This window comes from Dipodomys spectabilis, unplaced genomic scaffold, assembly GCF_019054845.1.
Source record: "Dipodomys spectabilis isolate Male_0828 unplaced genomic scaffold, ASM1905484v1 ptg000272l, whole genome shotgun sequence".
NCBI lineage: Eukaryota > Metazoa > Chordata > Mammalia > Rodentia > Heteromyidae > Dipodomys > Dipodomys spectabilis.
The window spans coordinates 2521277-2535456 of NW_024870949.1; the positions used below are offsets into that span (position 1 = coordinate 2521277).

The window sequence follows — 14180 nt, forward strand, 5'->3', positions numbered from 1 at the left end:
ACTCTAATAAATATTTCAGGTTTCCCCACAATGCTGTCTGTGCCTGGAATGAATGAAGTGGTTTTCCAGCTCACATCCCTGTTGAGTGTGTACATTCTGTCACCTAATCCTGCAGGCAAAGATCTCTTCACCTAGCCTGGCTTTTGCAACTGTTTTCTGTCCGTCAAATATAGTGTTACACTGGAGTTCATCATGCTAACAGGGCTAGGGTTTGGATCCTGAGAACTTCATTTGAACACATGATGAGTCAATAATGTTTTTTCCTGCTTCTATAGCTCGAGAACTTCTCATCACCAAAGGAAACACTAGAAGCTCTTGAACATCTGACCTTTCAGAAGTGGAAGTTAAAGTGTCATACATTTTCCGGTCCTGGCTGGCTTTACCCTGTGATCCTCAGACCTCAGCCTTCTGAGCTTGGGTAACAGGCGTGAGCTACGGGTGCTCTGCTAGGTTCAGAACTGTAATGACATTGACAATACAAGTCCACTGCTTATCACAAGGGGCTTGGAGAGCCTTTCAACAATGGACCATTCAGAACCCTGTACGACATAAGTTTATAATGCTAGAATCTGAGAGGCTGGGCTTATGGATGTGCTACAATTGAACCTTGAGCTCTGACTCCAATTCTGGTGTACACCAGCATTCATTTTACATACAACGTTCTCCTAATTAGCAAATAAGGAAAGTAATTTGATTAACCCTCACTTTTTTTTTCCATTTGTGTGCCTCCAGCTCAAGCCTGGGCATCGGTCCCTGAGCCCTTCAGCTCAAGGTGAACATTCGACCACTTGACCCACATCGTCAGGTGGGGTCTTTTTCTTGTTCATTGGAGATACGAGTCTAACAGGCTTTCCTTGCCTAGGCTGTTTTTGAACTGTGGTCTTCAAATCTTAGCTTCCCGAAAAGCCAGGGTTCCAGTTGTGAGCCACAGGCATCTGGCCTATTGTTTTGACAATCCTGGGGCTTAATCTTAGGGGCTGGGTACTGTCTCTGAGCTTCTTTTCTCAAGGCTAGCACTCTACCATGTGAGCCACTCCACAGTTTCTGGCTTTTTCTGAGTATGTGGCACTGAGGATTCAAACCCTGGCATTCAGGCATGCTGAGCAAGCTCTACCAATATGACACATTTCTAGCCCCAGCCTTGCAATTTTATCCCTCAAATTGCCTATCCTCAAGAAAAGGCTTGTGAGTATAAATCATCTAAAAAATGCCTATAGGAAGTGTCCAAAGACAAATAAGACAAAGCTCATATTTGGAGAGACTTTAAGCATGTGAAGACTGTGACAAATGCTTCCATTAAATTATATATCATGTTTCAACACTTAAAAATGTATTAATGAAAAATTAGTCAATGTCCTAAATTATTGTATATAATTTGATAATAGATATACAAAATGTACTAAATATTATGTGTATAATAACACTAAATACAACAAACAAACAATAAATAAATCAAGTAAAAAATAAAATAAATACAAAATAATTAATAAAAATCATAATATGTAATAAACATACACAAGTAAACATATATTACACATATGTAGAAATATTTTTCCTTTGCATGGCCTTCATTCAGACTCTGCGAACTCTAGACTGAATTTCTTTTCCACAAGGAGAGTGAGTTTTGCCTTCACCCATGGTGCTAAAGAGTTACCTGAATGTTGAATTCATGGTTCTGATAAAAAATTTCAGAAGAGTATTAAAGTTATGACAGTTAAATTTTAATTGTTAAAACTTTTTAACAACTTAGCCTATTAATAAGAGTTAAAATTGCCTGGGAGAATAGGCTTTCATTGAAAGAAATCGATGGAGACTTGGTAGAGAGGGAGCAATGTGGGTGAAGATGGCTCTTTTTCACAGTAAACAAACAAACCTCAGAAAACTTGCTGTAAATCCTGTAGGTTTCCTTGAGAATTGTCCTTACGCAGGAAATATACTCTCACTCTGTGAAACAAAGTTGTAGTGGAATTTAAATTCAAAGTTCTTAAAAAAACAAGGCATCAAATTTTGTGAATTAACCTTTAATTACCAAGCAGTAATTCTCTGAAAAAGATAACTTGGATCAAAATATTTAGGGAGAAAGTTCCCTCCACAATGAAAGAAGGTATTGGGTTTACACTTCTCTGTTTGTAACACGTTCCACAATATCTTTGCATGTGAAGCAGTGAAACACAGAAAAAATAACTGATTGGATACTTCAAACAAATGATTTCACAGTTCTAAGTGGCTCACAAAAAATAAAATCCTTATTAACATGAGATAGTGAACAAATCTCTTATTACATAAGCTAAAAAATTTCGGGTTTGGCAAAGAATTTAGAAAATGGAAAAGGTAAGAAAACACGTTCTTAGAAGCACTAGTTAAGCGTATTGGCTTCTGCAGTGGAGGGAGGCCAAAACATTTGGAGTAATGGGTTCTTGATCTTATTTCTTCCATTCTACCTTCACAAGCTATCAAGTGTGTCTCAGGACTAGAGTATCCAGTTAGACAAAGAGAACTCACAGAAGAAAGATAACATTTGCAGCAGATGTATGTGATTTATAACCTTAGACAAACTATTTAAATTTGTTCAAAATTCTCCCCTACCCCAAACTGCCCTCTTTAGACTGCTCTTCATAAACTGCTTAAAATTTTGAGAGGTCATATTCATACTCTCTAGAGATTGCTGTTTGGTTGTGATTTTTGTGTGTTTTTGTTTTGGTTGTGGTTTTTAACTGAATTACAGAAGATTGTGCAAGTGTGTTACAATTAAATATATCCATCTAATTGTCCAATGCACCTAGGTCAGAGTCACTCTTATGATTCTCAACTAACGCCTATTCCAAGATTTATTTACGATTTTGCACTTCCTTCATCACATGTGTACATTGCGTACTCTCTGGTTTCAACTTCCTGTTAGTCATTCTGTTAAACTGTCTGTTAATACTTTGAAAGGTTAATATACATTCCATGGAGTTACAATCCTGCATATACTTGAACTGGTGTCAGCTTAGATTTAAATAACTTATTCATCTGCAATAACAATTTAAAGGCTGGAGACGTAAAGCACCTAAACATAATTTAATTCTCATCCATTTGTATGATTAATTTTAGTCAACAAGAAAGTTTAAAAATGGCTTAGAATATATTCCTAACTACCAATTTTTATAAATGCCCTTGTACAATGGTGTGATTAATTTATTTTACATGGGAAAATATTTTCTACTACCTATAAGTTTTGGAAAAACAAGAAAACTAAAATTTACTACTATAGATAAATATGATAGAAATACAAGATAGATTTTATGTTTGTCATATCTATGATGAATACCATATTAAAGAATTAAAGTCATATTTCTTACTACATTGGACAGATAAGGAAAACATAAAAGAACATATGATGAGGCAAATATTTGTGACTTTTTAAAATGTACCTTATTGGTGATGTTAGGGAAAAGAACCCTAAGATATGTATTCAAATGTTTATTTTTCATGTGATTGTTTCTAATGCATTTATAATTTTATTTCTTTGTTGCTTTGTATATCCCTCCCCCCACAGAGTAACCCCCTCTTTCACTGTATTTGATGTCGGTATAATTTGTAGAGGGGGGAAAACAAGTCGTTTAAATAACGATACAGTTGGACCCGTCGCAACAATGAGAAGTACAAATCGTTATGTTGAAAACGAACTTTACAACTTTAGTTGGGGGGGGAGGGTGGCGGGGAGGTCTGGGCGTGGCAGGGGACGGATGGAAAGGGATGGGATGGGGAAACAAAGGAGGAGGCTACAATGCTTGATAAGAAATGCACTCATGGGCTGGGAAGGTGGCTCAGTGGTAGAGCACTTGCCTTGCATGCTCGAGGCCCTGGGTTCGATTCCTCAGCACCACACAAGCAAAAAGAAAAAAGCCGGAAGTGGCGCTGTGGCTCAAGTGGTAGAGCGCTAGCCTTGAGCTGAAGAGCTGAGGGACAGCGCTCAGGCCCAGAGTTCAAGCCCCACGACTGGACCAAAAAAAAAAAAAAAAGAAATGCATTCATTATCTTGCCCATGTAATTGTAACCCTTCTGTACAGTATTTTCAAAATAAAAAATAAATAAAATACATTAATTAATTAAATGTACCTTATTAAGTAATGAAATTTTCTTTATGTGCTAATGTTTGGGTTTGAAATATGGAATGCTGATCTACTTAACACATTTCTGGAAGGCACCTACTGAACAACACAATGGTGGGTGGTACTCTTTCTCCACTTTAATGAATGGTTGAACCTGTTTGGAATTAGTGGTGGGTAAATAAATCAACTCTATTGTAACTTTCTCCATACACTTGAAACACTTGTAATGTCCCTAGTTATCATCTACTTGTCAAATGTTATTTTGGCAAATGTGATATTAAAAAGCTTATTTGAAAAGGAATATATTTTCAGGAGATTAAATGTAGGTTATCATTGGTTTGAGAATGACAACATTTTTATACCAGAGAACCAAGTTTTACTGAAGTACCAATATTTTGAATCACTAAGGGTTTTCTCAATTAATGTTTTTCTGAATTAAATTTGACCTCTAAGTTAAGTTTTCAGGGACTTGTTAAACCAATTAAGGATCTAGCCTTCCAGGAACTATTTTTTTGCCCACTTATGCTGGATTGAAATATTTCATTAATCATAGGGGAGGGATATTAAAAATAATCTTATGACACTTCGTGATCTTGTTCACTCATATGGGCTTGTCATCTGTAAATTGAAAGTTTGAATTACAGTACTTTCTCTCAGAGTTTGTGATCTCAGCCTCTATTTTAAGTTGCCTTGCATTATAAAATTGCTTACTGCTAATTTCTTCATCTTGAGGAATTGGGGTCCTGAAATATAGGAAATGAGAAATTGAGATGGGTCTTCAATTACTTTCTGTTGGCATGTTACATAGGCCTAGGTGAAAAGTTTTGCGACTATTATCTGATGATGCAGGTAACTGGAACCTGGGATCCTAGGACCCACGGGTCCTGCAGAATAATAATATTTTTTTAGACATCATATCAGCAAAATTTGGCCATAATCAGTAGGAATGCTTCAGAAATATGGAGAAAAACAGTTTGGGAATAATGAGTTAAAACAATAACTAGAGCAGCAGAGTAAAATCCCTTATAGATTAGAGGAAAACAACATTGTTTTTTTACCCTGTGAATTCAGAAGACCAAGAACACTTAGAAGGTATCACAAGTTTATGCCGAAGACATTGCACTATTTTTTTATATTCTAATATATATTCTAAACCTAATTATTTACATTCCAATTCTCTTTATTGGAATAAATAAATATCAATATATTTGTCAAATTATCAACTAATTCTAGTAAGTTTCACTGTGTGAAATAAAAAATCAGCACATATAAATATAAAATATATAATAATATATAACATAATGAAAAGGCACGTGTTTTACATTGTTCTGTTGTAGTTAGTGTATCAAAGGCAACTCTGTTTTAAAGTATTATTGCATTATCTCTACCTCAGTGTTTGATAGAGTTAGACCTAAAGCTTTACCACTTGTAGATTTACAGCCTGGAGGTAAGAGGAAATATTATGATTAATACATTATCAATTTAAAGCCTAATATTGAGGAGAAACATATGGAATCCTCCTGCAACTATGAAAATATTTGGTTATAGAAAGGCAGCAGTGTAAGTTCCTGCCTGGTTGGATGATAGACAGGCCAGGACATTAGGTCATCATGCATATGAACAATTTTTTCACCTTCTTGGCTTTAGCTACTTTTGAAATGGTAGGTATTATAAACAATTATATTTTGATTAATTATATTTTAGTATGAAAAGTTCTGTCTGAACTGTTCCTCTCTCTATGATACCTTGTAACTAAGATTAATTTTGTTCAAGTAATATAATCTATACTCTCAGGGTAAGATATTCTGGTTGGTCTGTTCCTACAGGGAAGAAGAGTAAAGGACCAGGTAAACATTTGTGTCAGTAAGACCTCATTTGGAAAATTTCAGTTGTAGAAGTTTAGAAGTAGCTCTTACGCAAGGCTTACTTTGAATCCATTAGCTCCACAATGCTCAGTTGGATAAATAAGTACTTGAAAAAGCCATCACCTTTGGACCTATATATAAATACTTGAAAGTACGATTAAATCCCACATTAAAAAGACTTAAAATTGTCACGGATAAAAAAATTGCGTATGTGAGCAATCGACTGAACAATATAATTTTTTTCCAATATTCACAGAATTTTAGGGAAATAAGATCAATAGCATTGTTAGGCAACCAAGGATATACGCCTGTATAAAGTTTGTCTCATTAACTACTTAAATTTAGAGGATACTACATGCTTCTGTAGCACATATACCCAAATTAAAATACAGAGATTAACATGGCACTTGCACAAGGATGATATGAAAATTTGTGAATATTCCATATTTTTCATTCTACAGATACAAGAAATGAAAAAAGTTATTAAAAACTTGATTACAAAATTACAAGTGTATCAATACACGTAATTCATATAATTAAATGTTAGTTTGACATCAGTGTATTAAATCTTCACACTAGAAAAGCCTTTATGTAGCATAAACTTTACAAAACTTTTGAAATTATACAACTTTGACATTTTATCCCAAAGAAATATAATACTATAAGGACCTAGGAAAAAAAGGAATCTTAAACTGTTTCTATATGGAATGCAATCTGAAAGGACACAATAATGAACCTATATATTATAAAACAATGTAGAATTCAGAGTATACCTAGGAGAGGATAAAATAGATTATAGGCATTATACAAACATAGAATGTAGAATATTTTAAAATATACTTTTCCAGCCAAGCATCAGAAATACTTTAGTTTCTGTACTACTGATTTCAACAGGTAAGAAAATTCTTTCTGATTAAGAAATCACACACTCTGCAGAACTCATTATAGATGTATACAAAAACTCTTGAATACATTTTGACATCAAAGGCAGGCAATTCACTTGGAAGAATTCCACGGAATCCATGAATTTTTACAGTAAGATATCGCTGTTGCTGGGCGCTGGAGGCTCACGCCTATAATCCTAGCTACTCAGGAGACTGAAATCTGAGCATCACAGTTAAAAGCACGGGCAGGAGAGTCCATAAGACTCTTTTCTCAAATAAACCACTAGAAAACCAGATGTGGAGCTGTGGCTCAAGCGCTAGAGAGCTCTCCTTGAGCTGAAGAGTGCAGGGATAGAGCCCAAGCCCAGAGTTCAAGCCCCACAACTGACCAAAAAAAACCCCCACAAAACAAGATATTGATTGCTGTTATTTGTATTGTGAAAATATTTTGTATGGACACAAAGGACGGATTGGCATTTTTGAAATTTAAGAAACTTAACTGAACTATTAGAACTTAGAAGAACAATTCGTAAAGCCTTCCACAATTTCCAAGCGGTAGTGATACATATTTATCCTTTTGGCAATATCAAATGCAGTTTCTTCCAAGTTGTTCTTCAGGCCTGGATTGACATAATGGTTCAACAGGAGGAGATCCAGAATATCTTTGCTATCTCAATTCTCAGCAGCAAGGGGGACAAGAGGCCTTTAATTTTGTCATTGGTATCTGCATCATGATGAAGTAAAAAAGAAGCCACTCTGGTATTATTCCACATATATACACTGTGCAGGGGTGTCCAGGCATCTACAGTTATTGTATGTTCCTCTTGAGCCACCAACTCACGGATAATGTCTAAGTGTCCACTGTAGGCTTCCCGGTGAAGAGGGGTATACACATTGTCATCCCTAGTATTCACATGAGTGGCCATTTTGAAGTAGTCGCCGCACTGTAGTAAGCCGATCATTTTCAGCAGCCCAAAGAAATTTGTTTGGATCCTTCTCCATTTTTTTCTTGTAATTGATACCATTCCTTACTTTTTCATCCTTTTCTTCATCTTCATCAGAATTGCCTAACCAGAGACTTTGATACCAGTGGGAATGAGGTAATCATGTATTTCCCAGTGGGAATGAGGTGTCCATGTATTTCCCTAATAATTCACATTGATAGAACTGGTCAGAAATATCTGGTGAATTCTTGCTTATATTTTTAACCATGATTTATTTTCTCTTTTTCCATTTTTACTATTCAAAATTATTCTAACTAGGGTCTAGGGAATTGATGGAGAGCAGAGGAAAGATGTTACACCGTATTCAAAGGTAAAGCCTGAAAATGAGGACCAGTGGTGTCTTCATGTGCAGCTCCTTCTAGGAATGAGAAAGTATGAAATAATGCCTTCTGTATAAATGATTTGGGGAATGGCAGAGCAGAAAATGAAATGATGCAACCAAAAATATAAAAGCAAATTAAATTAGGATAATTATGGAGCAATCATATTATCTATGAGAACCATGAAGGAGAGAGGAAGAGAGATGTGCAATGACCTAGTTAGCAACAAAATCCATGCCTCTGATCAATTTATTGAGCAAGCAAAAATTTTTTTTTAAATGATGGGAATAGAATGTATGTATTTACTTGAAATTAGTAAATACATTTTTAGTAGCCTACATAGAGAGAAACATCTTTGACCAAATTACAGATAAGAATCTAAATCCTTGATAATTCTAGTAACAGATCTGACTGAAATCAATTGAATCCCACTTTTCCTGTACAGTGAAGGAATAGGTCCAGGCTAGGAAAGCAGCTAGAGAAGTCAGGCCAATCATGCTTCCAGTGTAAGTGGAAGCATGATTCTGAACTTTTTTTTGTGTGTGTGCTGATTCTGAACTATTGCTTTGAACATTATATACTCCAAGAAGAAAAAGTGAGAATTGATAGCAAAGGACTACTAATACATTTTAACTTCTCATTAAGCACTTTCAATCATCAAAATCACATGAAGACAATAGACAGGCCTACTTATTTAGATGAAATCAAGTGTCATTAAAAACACAAGGAATTTAAGTAGTCATGCAAAGGACTTCCATTTTACTACTACATTATACATTTTTTTTCTAATGTTGGGTAACAATAAATAATGGATCTATTAGAAAGCTCCTAAGCTCATATATTCAATAATGAGTTCTCTTACATTATATCATGGTATTTTTGTGTATGGTATTAAGAAGAACTTTACATTACTAACTTGAATTTCTGACAAGACAATATCATCATTGTACATCTTGCTTTCATACTTTCAGTTTCAAATTACTATCTAAATGTGTGCATTACATAAGTATAGAGAAAAAAGTAGAAGCCACACTGATGACTCATGTCTTTAATCTTAGCTAATACAAAAGATGAAATCTGAGGATTGTGATTTGAAACCAGACTAAGAAAAAAAATCCATTAGACTCTGATTTGAAAGTAACCAGCAAAAGCTAGAAATGGAGCTGTGGTACAAGCAGAAAAATGCTTGCCTTGAAGAAAACTAAAACAAAACAAAATAACAAATTCTGGCTCAGGGCCAGACCCTGAGTTCAAGCCATAGTATTAGCACCAAAGAAATGAATTAATTATTTAGGTAATTAATTAATTAGAAATAAATTAAGTGGTCACATGTGGAGAGGTAGGTAAAATGTAAAACCTGTGGTGACTAGATTATGTATTATTTTGTAATAAGGCAAATTATCATTTCTCCTAATCACTAATATTTTATTTAAACTTTTTTGTACAATAAACCCTGAATTTTTCATGCATGTATATGTGTGTGTACATGTGCGCACATGTGTGTTGTGTATATGTGTGCATGTGCTGTTGCAATGTTGCTTGCCAATGTGGACAGGGTGAGGCTGAAAAGAGTTAAATGTTGTAATGTTTTTATTTATCAGTGTTCTGTCATGTCATTTCATTGGAACCACCCTTCTGTACATTTTATTTGTCAAATAATAACATCATCATAACCAAAGCATTTACAACATTAAGTTATATAAAAGAGACTGCATTCAGCTCTTATATGTTAGGTTAGAAGATACAGAAATAATTAGGTAGTAAGTTATTACTATATGATGACTGTCAGTACAAAATATGTATCTGGGATCTTATATGGGTTATAAATTTAAGTTACACTCATGAAGTAAGTTTGACTGACTTGACCAAACAAGTATTACTTTCTGGTTATTCCTGTGAAATCCAAGGTGAATAAACTCTTTCCGGATTTCTATTGAAAATAACTTTCTTTGTAAGATCATATCTCTTCTCACTAAGAGATAATCAATCCCATATTACGTTTGAATACCCCATCTTATTGACTGAAAATAAGTATTGTAGTTATGCTTGTTAGATATTCCTTTCATAAACAAACAAAAATCATGTGTCATCTCCAGATTGTGAATATATGTGAAGTTGTTTTGTACATGCAAAGGGAACTTCACTAATGACTGTTTTGTGGGAGTAAATATCACAACTTTAACAAATAGAGCTTTTTGAATATCTTTTCCAATAAAAATAACATCCCAGAGAGAGTCTTGCAATTTCTGAAAAGCCTTTGAATATTTAAGTATTATTTCAGTTCATTGACTATGCAGCTAAAGAGATTTCTGAAATAAATATTAAGATATGAAAATGTAAGTGGGTATATAGGCTTTTTATGCATCATTTTATGAAAAGCCAGTTTTTATGAAACTAAATGAAATAGAATAAAAGAATGTAAGTGAATTTGGTAAGCTAATTATTAGTATAACTCTTTTCTATTAACACAGTCCTTTGAATGTAGATGATAAAGTTAAATTATTTCCATTGTGTCTATGCACTTCAGTTAGTTTTAGAATCTTTATAGTTATAAGAGTGAATTTGTAGTATAAATAAAGGTCTTTCAAAATGATTAAGATTAATCTTGTGTTTTGTGTCCTACTCTCAACAAAATAAGTTATTAGAGTTGTTGATTTTTGCCATTCCAACTGGGGTGAAGTGGTATCTAAATGTTATTTTGATTTGCATTTCTTTTATGGCTAGGGAGGTTGAGCAGTTCTTCATGTGTCAATTGGCCATTCTTCTTTCCTCTTCAGAGAAGTTTCTCTTTAAGTCTTTAGCCCACTTACTTATTGGGCAGTTGTTTCTTTGAGGATTTGTTGTTGGGGGATTTAATTTTTTGAGTTCCAAGTATACTTAAGTTATGAGACCCTGGTTCGGTGTATGGCTAGTGAAGATCTTCTCCCAATCTGTGGGTTTTCTATTGATCTTGCTAGCTATGTCCTTTGCCATGCAGAAGCTCTGCAACTTCATGCAATCCTATTTGTTCAACCTTTCTTTGATTTGTTGTGTTCCTGGGTCTGTATTAAGAAAATTTCGGCCTGCGCCAAGGAGTCCTAGGGTTTCTCCTATTCCATCTTTTAATGTTTTCAGATTGTCTGTTTTGACCCCAAGGTCTTTGATCCATTTGGAGTTGATTCTGGTGCAGGGTGATATATAAGGAACTAGCTTTAGTTTTCTACAAATAGTTAACCAATTTTGCCAGCACCATTTACTGAAGAGGCTGTCTTTCTTCTATTCTATTTTTTTTAGCTCCCTTATTCAAGATTACATGGCTATAGGTCTGTAGGTTCATTTCTGGGTTTTCAATTCTATTCCATTGCTCGTGAGGTCTGTTCTTGTGCCAGTACCATGATGTTTTGATTACTATGGCTTTATAGTAGAGTTTGAAATTTGGTATTGATATTCCTCCAGCAGTGTTCTTTCTGTTGAGGAACGTTTTTGCTGTTCGGGGTCTTTCATTGTTCCATATGAATTTTTGGATTGCCTCTTCTGTTATCTTGAAGAATGTGGTTGGAATTTTGATAGGTATCGCATTGAAATTGTAGATAGCCTTGGGAAGAATTGCCATTTTCATGATGATGATCTTTCCAATCCAGGAGCATGGGAGTTTTTGCCATTTCCTAAGTTCTGTTTTGATATCCTTTTTCAAGTTTTTAAAGGTTTCATCATAGAGGTCCTTCACTTCTTTGGTTAAGTTAAGTCCTAGGTATTTTATTTTTTGTGGAGCTGTTACAAATGGAGTTGCTTTCTTCATTTCAGACACACTTTTCTCATTGTTGGCATACAGAAAAGCTATTGATTTGGGGGGATAATTTTATACCCTACTACTTTGCCAAAGTTTTGAATCAGCTTGAGTAATTTGGGAGTGGAGTCTATAGGATTCTTTAAATACAAGATCATGTCATCTCCAAAAAGGGAGAGTTTTACTTCTGCTTTCCCTATTTGGATCCCCTTGATGTTTGCATCTTGTCTTATTGCTGTAGCTAGGCATTCTAATACTAGATTGAAGAGAAGTGGAGAGAATGGACATCCTTGTCTTGTTCCTGAGTGAAGAGAAAATGGTTTATTTTTTCACCATTAAGTATAATGCTGGCTGTACGTTTGTCATGTACAGCCATTATTATATTGAAATGGAAAGACTTGGAAAAAATTATATTAAGTGAAGTAAGCCAAGCCCAAAGAAACATAGGTCCCATGGTTTCCCTTATTTGCAATATCTAGCAGATGTCTGAGTCAAGCAGAAAAGGTCAAATAAGGTGATATTAGGGAAATTAACCTTAAAATATGTATTCAAATGTTTTTTTTTCATTCATGCGATTGATTCTAACACATTTATACAATTATTTCTTTGTTGCTTTGTACATCCCTCCCCCACAGTAAAACCTTTTCTTTCACTGTATTTGATGTCGGTAAAATTTGTGGAGGGGAAGGGGAAAAACAATTCGTTCAAAAATAGGGATACAGGTGGACCCTTGCAGCAATGAGAAGTACAAGTCGTTATGTAGAAAATGAACTTTACAACTTTGGGAGGGACGGGAAGGGTTTGGTGAGGGGTGCAGGGGGAGGATGGGAAGGGATGGGTAGGGGAAACAAAGGAGGAGGCTACAATGCTTGATAAGAAATGTGCTCATTATCTTGCCCATGTTATTGTAACCCCTCTGTACAGTATTAATAAAAAAAATTAAACAAAAAAAGCTAAAAAATGAAAATAAGTTATTTTCAAGTGTTAAATTTTTTCATTATCATGATCATTATTATAAGGAATTAAAAATGCAGTAGTGTTGATGTCTTTTTAAAACAATGTGTTTACAAGTTGGAGGGTCTTTAATTCATGCTTAGGTCTTGGTATATATGAATTTTTAATTTTTTAAAAAATAATTTTTATTGTAAAGAGGAGTTTTATTGTACAGAGGGGTTTCAGTTAAATCACGTATTAAGTACATATCTTTTTGGAGAGTGTCACCCCTTCCCTATGATTTTTAACCTCTCTTTCCTTACATTAATCACAGGTCAGACTGCATTTTTAGGTATATGAACGGTAAAATATTTATCTGGTGTCAAAGGTGATTTTTATATCAGTCTTTCCTTTAAACATTTTAAAGTAGTACATTTCTCTCAAAATGTTGGGTATAAAATGCAATCAGAATACTTCCAATGGTAAACAACTTTGTTGAGCCAAAATGTGGAAATTATTGGTCCATAAGGCCTGTAGTCTGTTTCCATCAGTAATTGGGCAGGTCATTCTTTCAGTATGACTGTTTTAAACAGAGATGGGGTCCCAAGGCAGTGCAGTGTTGTGTCATGGGATAGAATATGATTTCTACTATTTTGAGCTAGAATTCAAGAATGTTATACTTTAGCAGTTCCTTTCACCAGGGAGGTATAAATTTATTACGGACTTGGAGTTTCATATTACAGTTACCTATTTTCTTTTTTTAATCTATTTTTCTTTTTTCTTTTTTTTGGGTCTGTCGTGGCGCTTGAACTCTGGGCTTGGGCACTGTCCCTGCACTCTTCCACTCAAGGCAAGCACTCTACTGCTTGAGCCACAGTGCCACTTCCGATTTACTAGAGGTTTATCAGAGATAAGAGTCTCACGAACTTGACTGCCTGAGCTGGCATTGAACTGGGATCTTCAGACCTAAGCCTCCTGAGTAGGTAGGATTACAGGCAGGAGCCACCGGCCTCCAGTTTAGTTACCTACTTTCTAACAAAGATAAAGTGAAATATTATTAGAGTGTGCACAATAATTTTGGGAAATTTTCCTAGAATTAGTAGACTAAGTACTGGTATTTTAGTCATAAAATAGAATGAGGTTATTTGATATGGTGGGAATGGGCCACAGCCTAACACTTACAATGTGTGCAATGTTGTAGTAGTAATTCTAACTCTGAAGACTTCATTATCATCGTCTGAAAAATAAAAATAGAAGCAGTTTCACTTTATGGATTATTGGGCAGAGAAAATTAGATACCACAAGTATAGTACT

General features: G+C 34.8%; 1 pseudogene; it reads left to right on the top strand.

Moving 5' to 3' along the window:
* Nucleotides 1-6314: 6314 nt before the first annotated feature.
* On the top strand, nucleotides 6315-6410 carry LOC122126036 (annotated as a pseudogene).
* Nucleotides 6411-14180: the final 7770 nt, after the last annotated feature.